Below are 19169 nucleotides of genomic sequence, written 5' to 3'. Positions count from 1 at the left end.
TGACTGCAAGAGCCATCCCTGGCCTTCGACGAATATCTTCACAAACCGTACGTCGTCGCCTCAGATGTGCAGGGATTGCCGCCAGAAGACCCACAGACGTCCCATTTTGACAGGAAACTACCGTCAAGCACGTCTACAGTGGTGCGGATAGCGTCGACGCTGGACGGCCGGGGGAGGCAGCGTTATGGTATGGGGTGGGACTACAGCAAGACAGTGGACCCGTTTGATAGTGGTAGAGGGAAATCTCAATGGACATCGCTACCGCGACGAGATCATCGGCCCCAGGCATTACCTTTCAACATGACAACGCCCGGCCTCCTATTGCTCGATTTGTTCAGGATTCTCTTCAACAAAACAACGTGAATGTCATCCCCTGGCCGGCTCGCTCCTCTGATCCTCTGATCTCGAGCACATGTGGGATGAAATGGATCGGCGCCTTCGACGTCAACCACGTGTTCCACAGTCACTCCAGGAACTTCGAAACATGCTCCAAGAGGTATGGACAGATATCCCACAGGACTTTTTGCGACGCCTGGTCCATTCCATGAGACGAAGATGTGTTGCTTGCATCGAGTTGAACACACGCTATTGATTTATAAATTGACATTTTGACACGTTCATTTTTTTTTTAATGAAATCACGCATTTTCTGCAGTCAAATTAAGCCATTTGAACACTTACAGGAGTCTTTTATCTGTTGCAAACCGAAATTGTTTCAGATTTGGTAAAAAAACATAACTTTGCATTAAATCTTATTCAATGTCACAGGAACTTTTGTTGTTCAGTATATATAGATGGTAATTTTCTAAACTTAGTCAAAAACAGGGACAGCAATATCAAATAGTAGGTAATAAATTATCTGATTACTTTTTTAGTTATTTGGTGTCCGGCAGGGGGACATTTTATCTCCATTGCTATTCTCTATATTTTATTATGACCTAGATGTATATCTTGTAGGATGAGAAGGTGTCAATATCAACTGTGCGGGTGATGATTATGCACACATTATATTTCTTATTTCATTATACGCTGATGATGCAATACGTATAGGGACATCCTTCAAGAACTCCAGCGACCCCAATATATTTAAAGATTATTGTAATCCAGAGAAGCTAATAAATAATGCTAGTAAATATACTAACGGCCAAAAGAAACTTCCCCATAGTAGGTTAAACAACTATAAAAGATAGATGCATGAAGTAAAATGTATTGACAAAATGAAAATCTTAACGAAATCAACATTTAAAATGACAGTCATACAGCATCCGATAGTGGCCCGAATTAAGGTTGGGTAGCAAAAAACAAGCTTTCAACGTAATAGACAAAGTTCACACACATCTAAAAGCGTTCAAGTTCAGTAACACGTCACATTATTAGCGGGTATGACCACCCCTTGCTACAAGACACGCAAAAAGTCTCACAGTTTTGAATTTATCACAACAAGCAAGAAAAGCATCTTTCTGCTTGATTAGATTCAACTGTAAATACAATATTGATATTGAGCAGTCATTGTTTTTGTTTGATAGAATGGTAGCGCCGATCGCCTATGGTTCAGAGATATGGGGATTCAAGTAGACTGAGAAAATTGAGAAGACACAGCTAGTCTTTTGTAAACAGATACTTGGTGTTGGAAGTAAAACAAGCAATGAAGGTGTACTAAGTGAGTTTGGAAGATTACCTCTAGCAGTAAACTATATGAAGAAATGTATACGATATAAGTTAAAAATGATATGACACATGAAGATAGATACCCGAGAATATGTTACAGTATGCTTATCAATCTTGATAAGGCAGACAGAAGGACATGGAAAGGCAACATGAGGCAGTTATTATTCTCACTAGAATTTGGATATGCATGTATATCTCAATCTGTAGGATGTGCAGAGATATTTCTACAAACCCTCACTCAACGTCTTAAAGATGTTAAAGATGTGGAACTCAAATTTACAAGGAAACTTTAAACTAGAACTATACCAACATCTTAAATCTGTGTTTGAACCGGAAAGGTATCTGCAACACATAAAAGAGAGATCATGTTAAGATGCTGAAACCGTAACTCAAATAGTCAAAAAGGTAGATAGGTTAATATTCCAAGAGAAGAATGATTGTGCAATTTATTGCTCTTATACATTAAACGTATATACATACAAAATGTAGATTTTAATTTTAATTTTAATTATCATCGTGTTCGTACCAGTAGATAAAAGTGGAGATATGGACTTTGTGTTTTGATATGTATATCTAATATTTTTGATAGGGACATAGCTGTTACCAATATTTGAATTGTCATGTAATCACACAATGCATTATGTGGACTATGGGCTGGGTGGCCTACATTCTGAATAATCATTGATGGATTGAACACCCCCTCCGTCATATGGCTAGACCTCCTGAACGCACCATGCCGACGTCCGTTCTCACCTTCGGCCGTGAAAACGTTGTCGTCCATCAGCTTTGAACAGACTGAACCGGCTTTCGTTAGTGAAGACGACCCACTGCCCGTCACGTCGCTGCCAATGACGTACATTCTGGGCCCATCTCAATCTCTGATGCTTCGCTGTCAATAATTGTTCTCTGTAAGGTCTGCAAGCCCTGATACCTTGAGCCATGAGTCGCCTGGCCACTGTCTGTCGAACAAACCATATGCCGTAAAGCATTCGTCGCTGATGACATCACTGTCAGAAATCGAATACAGAGATGCAAAGTACGCAAGTACCGGTCTTCATTAGGCGTAGTTACCCTGGGTCTGAATGTTCTAGGTCTGTCTGATGTCTGCCCAGACTGTCTGTAACGCTGCATCAGGTTTAATTAGTTACAGCAACACGGGAGCAACCACAAGCACCAGCAATGTGGGTATGTGTGGCTCCAACGTGTATCATGCCAAAGACCCGCACGCCTTGTTCTGACGTCAGTCATCAGTGTGAGTGTCTGACATGCCGTCCATATCATTTATATACCCGTATTGCACGTGTAGTTTCGGTTGCCTAAACAGCACGTGTTTTTTACTTTATCGCATTGTCTACAAAAAGCGCACGGTGGACGTGTATCACTTATTCACAGAGCATTGTTATGTTTGAACCATGTGTTTTGCATTGATTTAGTTTGAATTTGTGTTTTTAAATTTTAGTCATTTCAATTTGAAAGTGGCCACCTTTCTTTTCGCCGTCAGTTTACATACAAAAGTATAATAATTATATTTAGCGGATGACCTGGTCACAAAGCTAAATTGTCATTCCAATTTGGTTCTAAATTTATTGCAATAGTAGATAAGTGTGTGTACCTTGGTATTAACTTTCATACAAATAGGAGATTAAAATTTGCCATTAAACATTTATTGTCCAGTTCTGAAAAAGCTATGTTTACACTATTAAAAAAGCCCATGATTCAGATTTAGCTCGGGATACTCTTCTTAATCCTTTTTTATGTATAATATTGCCTATATATGTATAATATTTTATGTATAATATGACTCAGAAATTTGGGGTTACGAAAATATAGATAACATTGAAAGCATCACTTTAAGTTTCTGAAACTAGCTCCTGAACTTCGCCAATCTACAACTTCATGACCTATGGGGTGAATTAGGACGACTGATTCCCTGTTAATATCACAATAGCTAAAACATAATCACATACTGGTATAATTTAGAAACAGTTACTTACCAATTTAAATCGTCTTCCCGCGTTGTAAAATTTATAAAAGCAGATAGCACTATTAAATCCTAATTTGAACAACTGTGGTTTAACTTATATCTTAGATGACCCTAATTCCGGATCTAAACAATGGCTAGCCTCCAACGTTGGAGGATCATTTCTTACAACAGTGGAGAGGAAATATAATAAAAGTTCTAAAGGTAATTATCATAAATTGTTAAAAGATGTCCATTAATTTGCAAAATACCTTCTTCCAAAAATAAACCTATTTAGTGTGGAGAAAACAAAGATCCAAGACACTTGCTACGGGGTGAGAACGTTTATTCCCAGTGTCTGATGACACACCCTGAAACAATATATCATTCAATAAATACAGCGTCATACAATATACGCGAGGCTTCAAAACAGTCCATTACACAAATTAGGTGAAATGTAAATGACAGATTATATGACAATACAACAAGGGGCGATAACTCCTTGATTAACGCATGCATTCAAATTAAATATATATGGTACAGACACAGACGTCTTAATGCAATACGTACGTCCAGAGACCATTTAATAGATGGTCTCTGGTATGTCAAATGAAATAGATGTGATACTCAGTATCACATAAACATAAATCAGAATGCAAAATAACATTATTCTTACCCAGTGTATGGCACTAGGGTGCACGGGGGCACGGGTGGCCCAGTCGTCTAAGGCGCTGCGATTCGCTGTGCAGAGTTGCGTCCCTTGGGCACGCCAGCAACCTATGATTGTGGTTCCGAATCCCGGTTCGCCCCGATTATGTTTCTATGTTTGTCAGCTCCATACCCGTGCTCGTGGGTCTCACCAAAGTGGTAAACGTCTGAGACCCGCACCACTTTGGGCTTTCCTCCCACATTATAAGCTGACACGCCGTGATATAACTGGAATACTGTTAAAAGCGGCGTTAAACCCAACTCACTCACTCACTTACTGGGGTGCACACGACGTTAGCACCGCCAAGCCAGATGTACAAAGCGTACGTAAAATCTGTGTAAACACTATACAACATTAATTCTACAGTAACTACAAATCAACATATCTATCATCATTACAAACGCATGGAACACATCAAAACAGCTTAGGCTCCCCATTCACATATACACTATTCTTCCCATCATATTTGAAATCAGTCAATCAAGCACTCAAACATGCAACAATTCACTCATAGGGAAAATATGAACTGAATGAATTAGATGAGTAATTTGATAGTTTTTTATATTAATTCTATACTCCAAAAAGCACTCAAACCTGACTTAAGTGTTATTTACACTTAGATTACATTTACCATTGTTAAGGTTGAATTTACTGGTTTTATTTATACACAAACAATACAAATATAACATATAAAGTCTACACACTTATAAACCAATGTAAAAGATGGTAACCTGATGGTCTACTAACCTGGTAGACACAATTTTTATTGAATAACGACTTCTTTAATACGGTAAAAAGCGACGTTTCGGTATAGATCCTTATACCGTTGTCAAGCAGGGAAACGGCGCTTTTTTACGATATTAAAGAAGTTGTTATCCAAAACTTGTGTCTACCTTGTGACCCGTCAACTTCTAAGTAATGCCTACCAAACAAGTTAAGCTAACCTGTGGGGTATTTACAACTATTTGAGGGCCGCCTCCGTGGTCTTGTGGTAGAGCGCCCGCCCGGAGAGCGGAAGGTCCGGGGTTCGATTCCCGGCCGCGCTATACCAAAACACGTTTAAAAATGGTACTTGTTGTTACCCTGTCTGGCGCTTGGCGTTAAGGGGCTAAAACAAGGACTGGTCGGCTCGGAGTCAGTGTACTGTGTCTGAGTGGGGTATTCATGTTAAACTGCGGCATGGTATCTCAGTGAGCTTTGCACTATAAATCGGCACAAGCAGCCACACACACACACACACACACGTGCATGCACATCGCTATATAAGTGCAATAATCTTGGACGCGACGTTAAACCCAATTTCACCTCACCTGCAACTATTTGTGACTCCAATCTATTAGTCCTGCTGGTGCAAGGAGTGTATGTGAAGTGCAGATTTGAATTAAGAAAGAGGGCAAGAGTTTTAATGATCCAATCGGTGTTGATTGTATCAGGCCACGTAATAATGTGGTAGCCCTACCTATCTACCCTTAATTATATTAGAATGAAACTAACTATAGAGCTAATAATAGACCCAACTCCAAAACCTTCTGTGTCCTGTGTTTCAAAATGACCGAACCTGTTGATAGCAAAAATACATTCAAATTCAAATGACATACCTGCAATTCTTAAAACAATTGTCATTATACAAATATCAACGCAAAGCTTAAATGACTTAAAACGAATATGTATATAACAGTATAATACAATCATATGTATCTGTAGCGGCCATAAAATTTCCGAGTCACGTGATGGGATTCGAACCACGGACCTTCTGATAAGAGGTCGGACGCCGTGTCCACATGACCAAAGAGGTTAACCCCGTCAGCAAGCTGACAAGATAAGGATGTCATCTGTGGGATGACTCCACACCCAGCTACATATCTGCCAGAGGAATACAATTCAAATCCAATTATGACATTAAGGACTAAGTTTCTTCTAACCATCTTTTACCCGTAGAGACTGGCGACTGGAAAAAAAACATACCTAGAGAATTTAGAAAATGCCATCTATGCAACTCGTTAGATAAGAATATGTTTTTTCCAATAGAAAACTAACTTTAAACGACCACAATTTGAATAAATTTTAATATATTTTAAATTTGGACTTGAGGAACGTGGGGCAATAGTTGTTTTTGCAAGAACAAAATGCTCCATGGACGGCAATCGTCCACGAAGCCCACGCACTACGTTAAAGACGGATGTGGATGAATGCCCCATAGGAAATAAACCATCAAGATAAAAGCACCACTAGTGTAGTAGAAAGTAGTTCTGTATAAACTGATCATGTTTTATTAATTAGGTTTTAATTTACTTATGTGTGTCGTCAATAATGTTTATTTTGTATATTTCAGATATTGCAGTAATTAACAATTATTTGTTGTATTTTTCATTTCGAGTAGTTGTAAGCCAAGTATCAGCATTAAAGCCCTATTCTAATGTCATGTTTCACTAAGTGGGTCAGTCAACTTCTTGGTTGAGATAAGAGACCCTTATTTGTTAAGGAAACATACAGCATGTCTACAAACACCTCCAAACTAATGCTCGATTCCGCATTACACTTTGCAGATAATTGTCTCCCTTGAATCACAACGGGAGCTCCGTCCGGGGCGTTCAACTTCCATAATGGCGGCTGGATGACGTGGTTTCGAGGACAGACGTTTTGTTAAAACGTTTCCGCTCATTCCCAATTTTCTCATGTATTTTTTGGTTTGTTGTTTAACGCCGCACACAGCAATGTTCCAGCTCTATGAAAATAAGAAATAAAATACGCTGCATGCGTTTGTATGCATCAATATGATTAAACCACGAAACTGTATATCAAAGCAATTCATAAACATCGAAAATCAGACATAAACATCGAAATATTACTCCAAAAAAGAAGTTCCTGTTGCACGATATATACAACAAATCAGGTATGTAACAGTTGACTCGATGATAAAAATATCCCCAACACGTTTATACTGAACCGCAAAAAAACGTCAGCCCAGGTAACATTGCATGAAAAGTTGTCATTTAAATATCTGGGTAATTTTTGTCAAAATTTAACATTACCTTGTCCGGAAAAATGAAATTTGATGATAAAAAAACAAAGCAAATGACAATAAAACCGATCGCCCAAACGCATCACGTCAACGGCCATGGTAAACCGATGCGCGTGAGTTCCCTGCAAATTGAAATGCACATGCGTTTCCCCATTTCTTATAAAAATACACCCAGATCGGATAACATTCATTCGTTATTGAATTGCTACCACATTCCAAGATTGACAAGATATCAGCGACACCAAGCCCTTGGACGATTGCAAGCTGGACAAACCGCCCAGCAAGTAGCCAATGCATTCCAAGTCCACGTAAGGACCATATACAGGCTCCAGCAAGGGTACCAGACCACCAACACTACAGATGACCGACCACGTAGTGGAAGACCAAGGGTCACCACCCGACATCAGGATCGTCAGATTGTGCGACAACATCTTCAAGAACGCTTTGTTAATGCTGCGGAAACTGTTCGACAGACCATGGGGACACACCAGCGAACACATTAGTGCGGACACAGTGCGTCGACGATTGACGAGCTGACACCTCCTCTATCACAGCCCACACCGAGGACCCATTCTGACATCACGTCATCGCCGGGACCGTCTTCAGTGGTCAACACAGCACCAGCATTGGCGCCACCAGCAGTGGAGAAGAGTCCTCCTCTCAGACGAGAGCCGTTACTGTATCTCAACAGCAGATGGCAGAGAGAGAGAGTCTGGCGACGCCGTAGGTAACGTTATTCGGATGCTTGTGTTGTTGAGAGAGACTCGTGGGGTGGTCCTAGCATCATGGTGTGGGGTGGAATTGGTCTTGTACAGAGCGTCGGTCCTGTGGTCTTCCAGAACATCGGCCCAGGGAGAGGCAATGGTGTCACAGCAGCTCGGTACATTGATCAAGTCTTGAGACCACACGCCATACCTAATTTCAACCTTGATGATCAGTATTGCCAAGTTTAATTTGTTTAATATGTCTCAAAGTATGTTTACAGTGTTTGGACAAATAAGGTTTCTGATATATCAATCCATGGTGACGTCTCTTTTGCGGTTCAGTATACTTTTATTGATAAAGTTTCAATTTGGAACAACTTTTATGAAGATCTTGAAATAGTTAAACGAGTAATTTTGACATTGTCCTATTTTCGACCAGTCTTCCGTTTTCTAATTTTAGTATGATGTCAGTTGATTTCATTGAAATGGTGATTGAATATCACCATGTAAGTTGGATTATATATTGTCATGTCAATTTGAGATTTACCCATTTCTAATTTCGTGATCCTTTTGTCTTCACAGAATGGGAACAAAATATTGTCGCGTCCTATTGTTCAGCAATACTTTCGACACTATTAGTACTGATGGCAAGAAGATCACACTTCATCGTTTTCCAATGTCTGAGAAAACATCCCACGTACGAAAACTCTGGATTTAAAAACTGAAACATGTTCGTGTTTATCGTAAAAGATCATACTAGAAAATGTACTGCCTATTTTGATGTACCTTTTACAAATGAATCAGTCCCAACTATTTTCCCATCTAAAGTGAGAAAACCTGAAGCTCCTCGACGGCCACTTGTGATGATACATACCAGCAATGATGACAACGCTGCTGAAGTACATGTGGATCAGTAGACGATGCAGAGAGTGAGAATTCATGCATCGGTAAACTTAAATTCAAAGATGCAAGCACTCAGACTATTTCCTCTTTCATGAAAGATAGTGAAACACTAACTGAAAAGGGATGTTCTTTTCCATCTATAAATGTTGAAGTCTAGGTTGATCTTCCCCGGAGGACTGTGGAGGTCTTGAAAAGTAAAGTAGACATGTCAGCGAAGTTCGGTTTTAAACTGGGTTTGTGAACTTTCAGGTGTTCTGGTTATTTTTACAACCCTTCTGGAACACGGTGCCGACAGGCGGAACCATGGGGAAGGTGCATCCCGATCAAGCCATACCAACAGCCAGGAGTTGGTGAACCAGGACGAAGCCGATTTTTGCGGCCGGTTGATGAATTTGTAATGGCGTGCATGAGGTTATAACTTGGTTTGTAAGAACATTTGCCAGAAATAATTCGTGTATGTGAAACAACTGTGTCTCGTGCTTTACGGCACTAATTTCAAATTGGCGACTACGCTTCGAAACATATTTTGACAAATTCTCGATTAAAAATCTGAAACCTGAACAAAAGAACATTCAGGAATAGCTAATAGATGGTCTAGATTGTATGGATTCAGTCGTTAAACCCGTAACTATCGTTTGGAATACCCCGTGTTAAAGTTTTCGAGGTTGTATGATTAGAAATCACATTCCGACTGTCACTTTCATGATCTGGTAAGCGACGCTCTGATTGGTCGGATGAAAGGTCGTTCTGACGTGACCCCTAATGGAATGTCTTCAGATTTTTGTTTAGCGGTATCAAAGGTCTGATTTTAATGAGATTGGAAAATATTTGTCAAGGCAAGAGAATAGATCCTTTCATACAATTTGCATAAAAAGGTAACTATTTATTGAACTCACTTCAATACTAGAGTAGTAATTAGAACACAAACATTCGAATACATTCAAGGTATTATTAGGGATTTTCCCAAGCGGACGGTAGCCTTTGTGTCCAGTTTATGGGGGGAAATGTATCAGATCGACTAATTACCCAGTCAATGGTTTCTAACCAAAACCTGCCCGTGGTGACACATTGTCATGGCCGATAAGGGAGTAACAATTGAAGACTTGATGCCACCAGATATTGGATTAAACATTCCGCCAATAGTCTCGACTAAACGCCAGATGTCTGCTTCCGAATTCTACAAGCTAAACGTCTAGCATCTGTAAGGATCGAAGTGGAAATTAAGACGGAACAAGTGAAGAATTATAAAATCCTTACTTCTGCCCTTCCAATTTCTGAAGACCGCCTCCGTGGTCTAATGGTAGAGCGCCCGCCCGGAGAGCAGAAGGTCCGGGGTTCGATCCCCAGCCGCGTCATGCCAAAAGACGTTGTTACCCTGTCTGGAGCTCGGCATTAAGGGGCTAAAACAAGGACTGGTCGGTTCGGAGTCAGTATGCTGTGTCTGAGTGGGGTATTCATTTTAAACTGCGGCATGGTATCTCAGTGTGCTAGCACTATAAATCGGCATCAGCCCGGACTAGTACAAGCAGCCACACACACACACACACACACACACACACACGCTATATAAGTGCAAAAATCTTGGACGCGACGTTAAACCCCATTTCACCTCACCTCACCTCCAATTTCTGAAACACACTTAGCAGATCAACTTGTATTGATTTGTTCTCCTTTAACAAATATTTTGCCACCACTTCTAAAGTAAACTTTGCTATATGTACTAGTATATCATACACACCGTGGACCCGTGAAGATCCGGGCTAGAATAGGTCTTCAGCAACCCATGTTTGTCGTAACTGCTTCACGCAACAAAAAGAAGAGGCGCACCAGTAACTCCTCCAATGTCCTCTAATAGATCATCAGTTAGGCGAATACACTTTCAGAAATGGCATGCCTGACTCTTAACATGGGAAACTGGAGTGCTCCGGTGTCCCTCAGCATAGTGATGGGTCGTAATGTGGATGTGGGTGGTCAGGCTCGCTGACTTGGCTGATGCAATTCATCGCATACATGTTCTCCTTATGTCAATTTCTTATCAGCTGATTATGAAACATGGGTAATGTAAACATTCTTAACCCTTGTCATGTAAACACCGGATATGTATGGTGTAAAGGGTTTGCGGTACATCCCGTCTATGTTCTAATCCCAGATTACCATGAGCTCGAGGCAATTAAGGGGGGCACGGGTGGCCCAGTCGTCTTAGGCACCGCGATTCGTTGTGCAGGGTTGCGTCCCTTGGGCACGCCAGAAACCTATGATTGTGGGTTCGAATCCAGGTTCGCCCCAATTATGTTTCTAGGTTTGTCAGCATCATACCCCTGCTCGTGGGTTTCACCGAAGTGGTAAACGTCTGAGACCTGCATCACTTCGGGCTTTCTTCCCACATTAAGCTGACATGCCATGATATAACTGGAATACTGTTAAAAGCGGCGTTAAACCCAACTCACTCACTCACTCGAGTCAATTAAACGAATACGCCCTGTCTGCTGAACCAGGAAACGCTATTCTTCTCTGATTGCCGTTACGCAAGTCGTCCGCCATACACGATGAGGCCATATCACAAGGAAACATTCAAGCCACCTGTCGGTGACAATTCTTGAAAAGCAAGCCTCGAAGATTCGGGGTAAAATAGGTCTTCAGCAAACCATACCTGCCATAAAAGGCGACTATGCTTGTCGAAAGAGGCGGCTAAAGGCATCGGGAGATCAGACTCGCTGACCTGGTTGATGCATGTCATCGTATCCCAATTGCGTGAATCGATGCTCATGATGTCAATCACTGGACTATCGGGTCTAGATTCCATTGTTTACAGACCGCCCTCACATAGCTGGAATACTGCTTAACAACAAAAAACAACAACAACCAAGCCTAGAGGTAAGGCTAAATAAGCCAGACAGGATGATTTGTTTTTCAAATATAAGATAGCTACGCGATATATTGTAAAAAAGAACAATGAAGAACGAAGTGTGGTTTATTTCACGATAAAACGTTGTTCTATCATTAGGTCCTTTCTGGAGATCATGCGCTCGCCACGTGATGACGTCGTTATTTTCGTCGTATATTGGACGGCGTTATTTTGGAGAGGGGAGTGTCGAGTGAGTTGTTCCCCTCAGATGAAGCTGGGCAACGCAGATAAACGCGATGGTCTGACGATCGCATCCAGAAGCGGGTGAGATATTTAAAAATAAATTAAGCTTGTACATTTTATCATCATCCTTAAAGAGGCTGTACATTATGTTGATATCTCATATAAAAATAAACGGCCAGTGGCCGTTGTTTATTTCTTAAGTATTTGGACATGAACAATTCTGATCCCTAGGAGGTGTAGGCATGCATATTTATGGTGGTAAATCTATGCTGGAACATTCACTGGATCATTGTCTGGGTCATGGTCCAGACCTCTCTTTTCACTCATTTCAGCTACATATGTTCTTGATCATGTTAAAAATCCAATGTGTGCAATTAATAGACAAAAACATACCAGTTGTAAATTAAACAAACATCAACGATACCTCAGTTAATACTTTTATAACCGTTATTTTGAAATTATCATTTTCGGTCATTTTTAATGATACCTCATGCTTTGAGTATTCTGGCCGTTTGAGTCATTTCAAATATTTCACTGACACCTCTCCGTTTCTTTCGACGTGCCAAAGCCCAATGGGCTCTGGAAGTGTTTTATAGTTACCTTTTATTTTAACTTTCAACAAAAACCTTGACCAAAAAACACCAGTACAGATTTCACTTCACTAGGTACTCGCACAAGCGGGGGTGGACATTAGACCCCCGCCCCTCCGTGATGCAGCACCCATACATCTGTCTGACCTAGTCCAGATACACACGCGCTCTGTAACATCTGCCCGGTGCTCAAGTCAGATAAAGGCAGTTGTCTATTAACTCAAATCTTGCGGATTTCGCTCCTATGGAACGACAGCACTGAAAGTAGCAGCACTTCAAAATGAAACCCACTGCCTGACTTTAAAGGTTTCGTCATTTATTCCAGCGGGTTTGTGTGTGTGTGTGTGTGTGGGGGGGGGGGGGGGGTTTGTTTGATCAAGGTTACGACATCCTAGGCCTTAGTAAATCATCCAAAACCTTCTGTGGTATACATTTTGATACATCAGTGACGAAAAGGATGTCCGATGCAATTCCCTAATTTGATTTGTACCATATGTGTTTTTTAGGTGAATAATTGGCTTGCCTTTGCATGTGTTTGTGTGGCAGGATACGCTCACCTTTTCGCGAACACCTGGTATCATCACAATTTGATAGTGATTCATAAACACATACTCTTGATAAAGTCGGAATCGTACCATCGACTCTGTTTTTGGGACAGATTTCTTATGAATATGGAAAGCGTTTTTTCGCTTTTATCTTCATATTTCAAGATAGCGACGAGAAGTTTCGCGTGAAAACGATATTATCAATTCATACCGGCGTTGTGTCAATTTTAGCTTTATTGGGCTATTTTAGGATTTATATCAATGTATAACCTTTGTGAGATCAATATATTCTCAGATTATTACCAAAAACAAAATATGCAAAAAACACGTAAGCTTATCTAAAGTGGGGACTAAAGGAAGCCAACCAAGTCTTGAAAAGTTTCGTTCAAAGTCATTATTATGAGGTCATATCGCTCATTGTGAGGCAAAAGATATGACGACACAGTGGTATATAGAACGCACCAAATTTCAATCTCCAAATTAGAAATATATACATTCTTCGTTGATTTCTATCGTGATTTCTACACAAAATGTATATGGCACACCCTTTAAATATTGGAGTAACTAAACCTTTGCATTTTCCATATAATTGTAGATACAGTTATTCAAGATTGCCTTCCGACAATGGTTGAAAAAGAAGTACTAGTCTAGAAATATTAGCTTCCGCGGTTATGCGGCTGTCAAATCAACTGTTTCAATTAGAGATGTTTTATTGTGATTTGATAACCTCTGATTGACCCATCAGGCTCGAATAAACTCCAACTTCATGATAGAATAATTTGTTACCCCTGAAGGGGCGCAAGTCAGTGGGTTTATCAGCTATAAGAAAGTCACGTAAGAAGAGCGTAACACATTAGCGTCTGAGCTTACTGAACTTGCATTGTCTCTGAACCACGTGCCATGTATAAAAGAGGCTATGGCAGTTTTCTTTAACAATTCATTCATTATATATTTTTCTGTAAAACATGACAGTAGGTATTTCTAGCTGGAAGCAGCCAGACATGAATGGTGGGTGTCATTTGAAGGTTGAAATGATTTTACTTATGATGAGCATTGCCTAACACAGACTACCGTGCCGCTGATTTGATAGGCATGCTCTGGGGAGATTCAAAACTTGACAAGACCCTTCTATTCTCCTGGTAATTGCGTAAAGAATGACAAGTGCCACCCCTTCCTCTGAGTGCTCAGTTATCTTTCTGTGGTCAGACTGACTGAATCTAAAGAACCTACCAATTGATATGTGAATTTTTTTTTATTTTCCCAATAATGCCGGGAAAAAATGGTTTTCATGCAAATAGCGATCGTTTTATATGGTGGACTAGCTGAAATAAACACACACACACACACACACACACACACACACACACACACACACACACACACACACAAACACACAAACACACATACACACACACGCAATGTTTAAAAGCACTTTGATATTCTATATTACAAATAACCTACAAATGAAAACTTACGTACAGACTCTCGTGTACGTGACATTTATTAAATGTTCTTCACTCTATTAAAAGTTCTTTAATAACTCCAGACATGTGGGCGACGTTGTGTCTGATGGTTTCTTTGATATGAGCTCTGCATTGGTATATGTGGAACGGGCGGGTAAATTTACTCAAGATGTATGTTACCCCCGGGGAAAAAGTAAAGTTTTAACCAGATTTAGCCAAAAAGCTACTGTCAGCACAATTGATCATGCTTGGTTTGTTTGGTTTGTCCAAGACTACAGTGTTCAAGGCGTGGGTAAAGCTTTCAAAAGGTTTTATGATAAACATGTGAAGGACATTTCCAAATTTGGCGCCTCAGTGACAAATATGATGTCCAAAGCAGTTCCCTATTTTGACTTGTACCATATGTTCCCGTGTGTTTTTTTCAGGTTAACAATTGGCTTGCCTTTGTATGTGTTTGTGACGGGAGCCACCGCTGGGGCAGGATACGCTCACCTTTTCGCGAACACCTGGTATCATCACTATTTGATAGTGATTCATAAACACATGCTCATGAAATAGTCGGAATCGTACCATCGATTCTGCTTTATGCAGATATTTCTATTGCCTGTGGTTAGGGTTTTATCGCTTTATTTGTAACCGGACGCGCGTTTCAATACGTTCATGTCAGCCTCATTTTATTATCGGAAATATTTTGAATATGAATCTAAACATTCGCCTCACCCTGCGTGATTCAATTTCAAGTATTCAGTTTCTAAAATATATGAGTATTTTTTTGCCATGATTGTACTGTTCTACATTCACTATGGTCACATGTGATCATGTGCGTCGCGCACAGGTCGCATAATCAGGTGAAAGGAAGTCACGCCGGCGGCGGAGTGTAGCTGGATGGGTGACCGCGTTCGGCAAACATGACACCTAACGGTAATAGGGAATCAGCCCTACTCTGAATCACAGATTAGGAAATATGAGGTTCGCATTTGTTCGAAATGGGGCACCGATTGCACGAGAAGGTGCTGTACTGTACTCTCCAGGGGGATGAACATTGAGTTTGAGTTGAGATATGAGATAAAGTGTTGGTTTGTTATATGAAACGTCCAAAGGCGCAATATATACATACATATACCAATATGTCATTGATTACACCACTTTTTGACCTCTATTAATCACATCTCAGTCACAGATGTGCACACCCACATTTTCCCTCCGAGTTGGAAATGCAATTGTTCCCCGTTTATTCCCCGCAACGTTTTGCGGGTTCATAACAACGGACACCGTCCGTCCGTGCGTCCTTCCAAGCAGGATCCCGTTTCCGGAGCATTTATGAAAAAAATATTTTTCGAGTGTACATGGCAACAACTTTGACATTGACTGAATATGGGGATAGGAGCAGATCCTAAAAACTTGGCACATAGACTGGTTTAGGTTTTTTTTAAATGATCTTTTCGAGTTTCCATGGCAACAAGTTTGATATTTTTATCAACGACATGTATCGGATATCAATGCATTTGTCCTTTTGCTGCAATCATTCTGCAGCACCTTTTGTGGGTTCAGATGCAGATTATTGTCATCAAGTATATGAATTTATCTTAGTGTTAGCTCTCTGCCACGTTTGGATTGCCGAAGATTCTTGCTGTATGCCCCTCCGTCTGATGCCCCTTCGTCCCGATATTTACGTTGTTACACACAACAGAATGTTTTCCCTTTGAATTCTATAGTACCGATTTGTTGCAAAGTAGGCAAAATTTATGGATAACAACTTCAAAATTTACTGTAAAGGCGTTAAAGAAGTTGTTATCCATTAAATGTGTCTACTTTGTAGACACGCGTAGACTGCTATTATTGAGCGTAGACTGCTATTGTTAATTGTTGGCTGCTATTATTAAGTGTAGACTACTATTGTTGAGTGTTGTCTGTTATTGATAAGTGTTGGCTGCTGTTGTTAAGTGTTGGCTGCTATTGTTGAGTTTTGGTTGCTGTTATTGAGTGTAGACTGCTATTGTTAAGTGTTGGCTGCTATTGTTAAGTGTTGGCTGCTATTGTTAAGTGTTGGCTGCTGTTGTTAAGTGTAGACTGCTACTGTTGAGTGTTCGCTGCTATTATTAAGTGTGGCTGCTGTTGTTGAGTGTAGACTGCTATTGTTGAGTGTAGACTGCTATTGTTGAGTGTAGACTGCTATTGTTGAGTGTAGACTGCTATTGTTGAGTGTAGACTGCTATTACCAAGTGTTGTCTGCTGTTGTTAAGTGTAGACTGCTACTGTTGAGTGTTCGCTGCTATTGTTGAGTGTAGACTGCTATTGTTGAGTGTAGACTGCTATTGTTGAGTGTAGACTGCTATTGTTGAGTGTAGACTGCTATTACCAAGTGTTGGCTGCTATTACCAAGTGTTGGCTGCTGTTGTTAAGTGTTGCCTGCTATTGTTGAGTGTTCGCTGCTATTGTTGAGTGTTGGCTGCTGTTGTTAAGTGTTTGCTGCTGCTGTTGAGTGTTCGCTGCTATTGTTGAGTGTTGGCTGCTGTTGTTAAGTGTTTGCTGCTATGGTTAAGTGTAGACTGCTAGTGTTGAGTGTAGACTGCTAGTGTTGAGTGTAGACTGCTATTGTTGAATGTAGACTGCTATTGTTGAGTGTAGACTGCTTTCGTTGAGTGTAGACTGCTATTGTTAAGTCTTGGCTGCTACTGTTGAGTGTTGGCTACTATTGTTGAGTGTAGTGTGTTATATTGAGTGTAGACTGCTAGTGTTGTGATGGCTACTACTGGGCGGTTTCGACTGTAATTGTCGAATGTAGGCTGCTATTAGTGTGTGAAGGCTGTTAGTTTTCAGTGTAAGCTCGTGTTGATGGTGGTAGGCTACTATTGTTGATTCTAGGCTGCTATTTCGTGTAGGCTGAGAAACATGAGAACAAAAACATCGCTGCTCCTGCTTCATGACTTCAGAAAGCACACTGTTTGATAATATCAGCGCCACGAACAGTGGTGTACGGTAACATTCATTCACCTTGCCTTGTCTGCTTGCTGACGGGGTTAACCTGCCTGGTCATGTGGAAATACGTCCGACCTCGGATCAGAAGGTCTGTGGTTCGAGTCCCATTACGGGACTCGGAAATCTTACCGGATTCTGTTCAGATTGACTAAATTGATCTGGTGGTCAAGCTCAGTGTCATGGTTGATTGCGTGTCATCGTCCCTAGTAGGCTTGGTAACTTGCCATATTATCAATCACGTGTTTGTCTGGTTAGGTGATATGGGATATTTTCACTTACAGAGCGTGTGGCTGCTTGTACTGGTCCAATTTTATAGTGCTAGCCGTTAAGCATGGATACAGCCCTCAGACACATTATGCTGACTTGAGGCAGCTTAATCCTTGCTAATCCTCTTAGTACCGACCGGCAGGGTGACAAGAAGTACCATCTTAACGTCGTTTGTTGGAACGTAACAAGAGGATCGTATCACCGATGCCGTGGTTTGTATGGACAAGAATCGATTACTTACAGGCCGCTGCCATATTGTCTTTAAAAGATAAACAAATAAACAAACATACGATTAATAGGTATATAATTGTCTTTGATATTATAGGGGCGGTCGGGTAGCCTAGTGGTTAAAGCGTTCGCTCGTCACGCCGAAGACCCGGGTTCGATTCCCGACATGGGTACAATGTTTGAAGCCCGTTTCTGGTGTCCCCCGCCGTGATATTGCTGGAAAATTGCTTAAAGCGGCGTAAAACCATACTCACTCACTCACTCACTTTGATATTATAAACGAACGCCTGTGAGATAACATTGTCAAATTAATATTTATTCAGAATTTCTCCGGTATTATACATGAACAAATACAGAATGGCGAACACAGAATAAAGTTGGAAAAATTAAATTAATAGAATTATCTTGCGGCCAAATAATTAAATATCAACGAAGGTACCATTATTTCATTACCTTTCTTTGAACATGTATATACATTCGAAACTGTACATTGCCGAATGACGAGCAAGATTTCTTCTTCGATAATCCAATTACAATCCACCTTATGCTGAAGAATTCGATTTTAATGAAGCCACGGAGCATATCCAAGGCTGGAAGACCTTACGTAACACGTGACCGAAATACGTTACAATGGGATTTTAATTATGCACACATATGGGCAGAAACCCCAATGATGCTAAAACTTAAGGAATATGTAAGCAACGTTTTAGGATTTAGCAGCGCTGGAAATTAACGCTTGATGACAACCTTTAAGAACGAGTCTTCCCCTTTCTGGACTGTCGTAAAATGGAGTGAGTGAGATTGTCAGTGCTATTCACTATATTGCCCTCATAACGGTGTACTTAATGTGGGAAGAAAGCCTGAAGTGATGCAGGTCTCAGACGTTTACCAATCTGATGAAACACACGATCACGGGTATGGTGCGCATGCTAACAAACCTAGAAACATCAGGGCGAACCCACGATCATAGGTGTCTGGCGTGCACAAGGACCGCAAATGTGCACAGCGAATTGCAGCGCCTAAGACGACTGGGCCACCCGTGCA

This window comes from Haliotis cracherodii, unplaced genomic scaffold (assembly GCF_022045235.1).
Source record: "Haliotis cracherodii isolate W230 unplaced genomic scaffold, xgHalCrac1.p SCAF_3, whole genome shotgun sequence".
Lineage (NCBI taxonomy): Eukaryota > Metazoa > Mollusca > Gastropoda > Lepetellida > Haliotidae > Haliotis > Haliotis cracherodii.
This window is presented reverse-complemented; position numbering follows the sequence as displayed.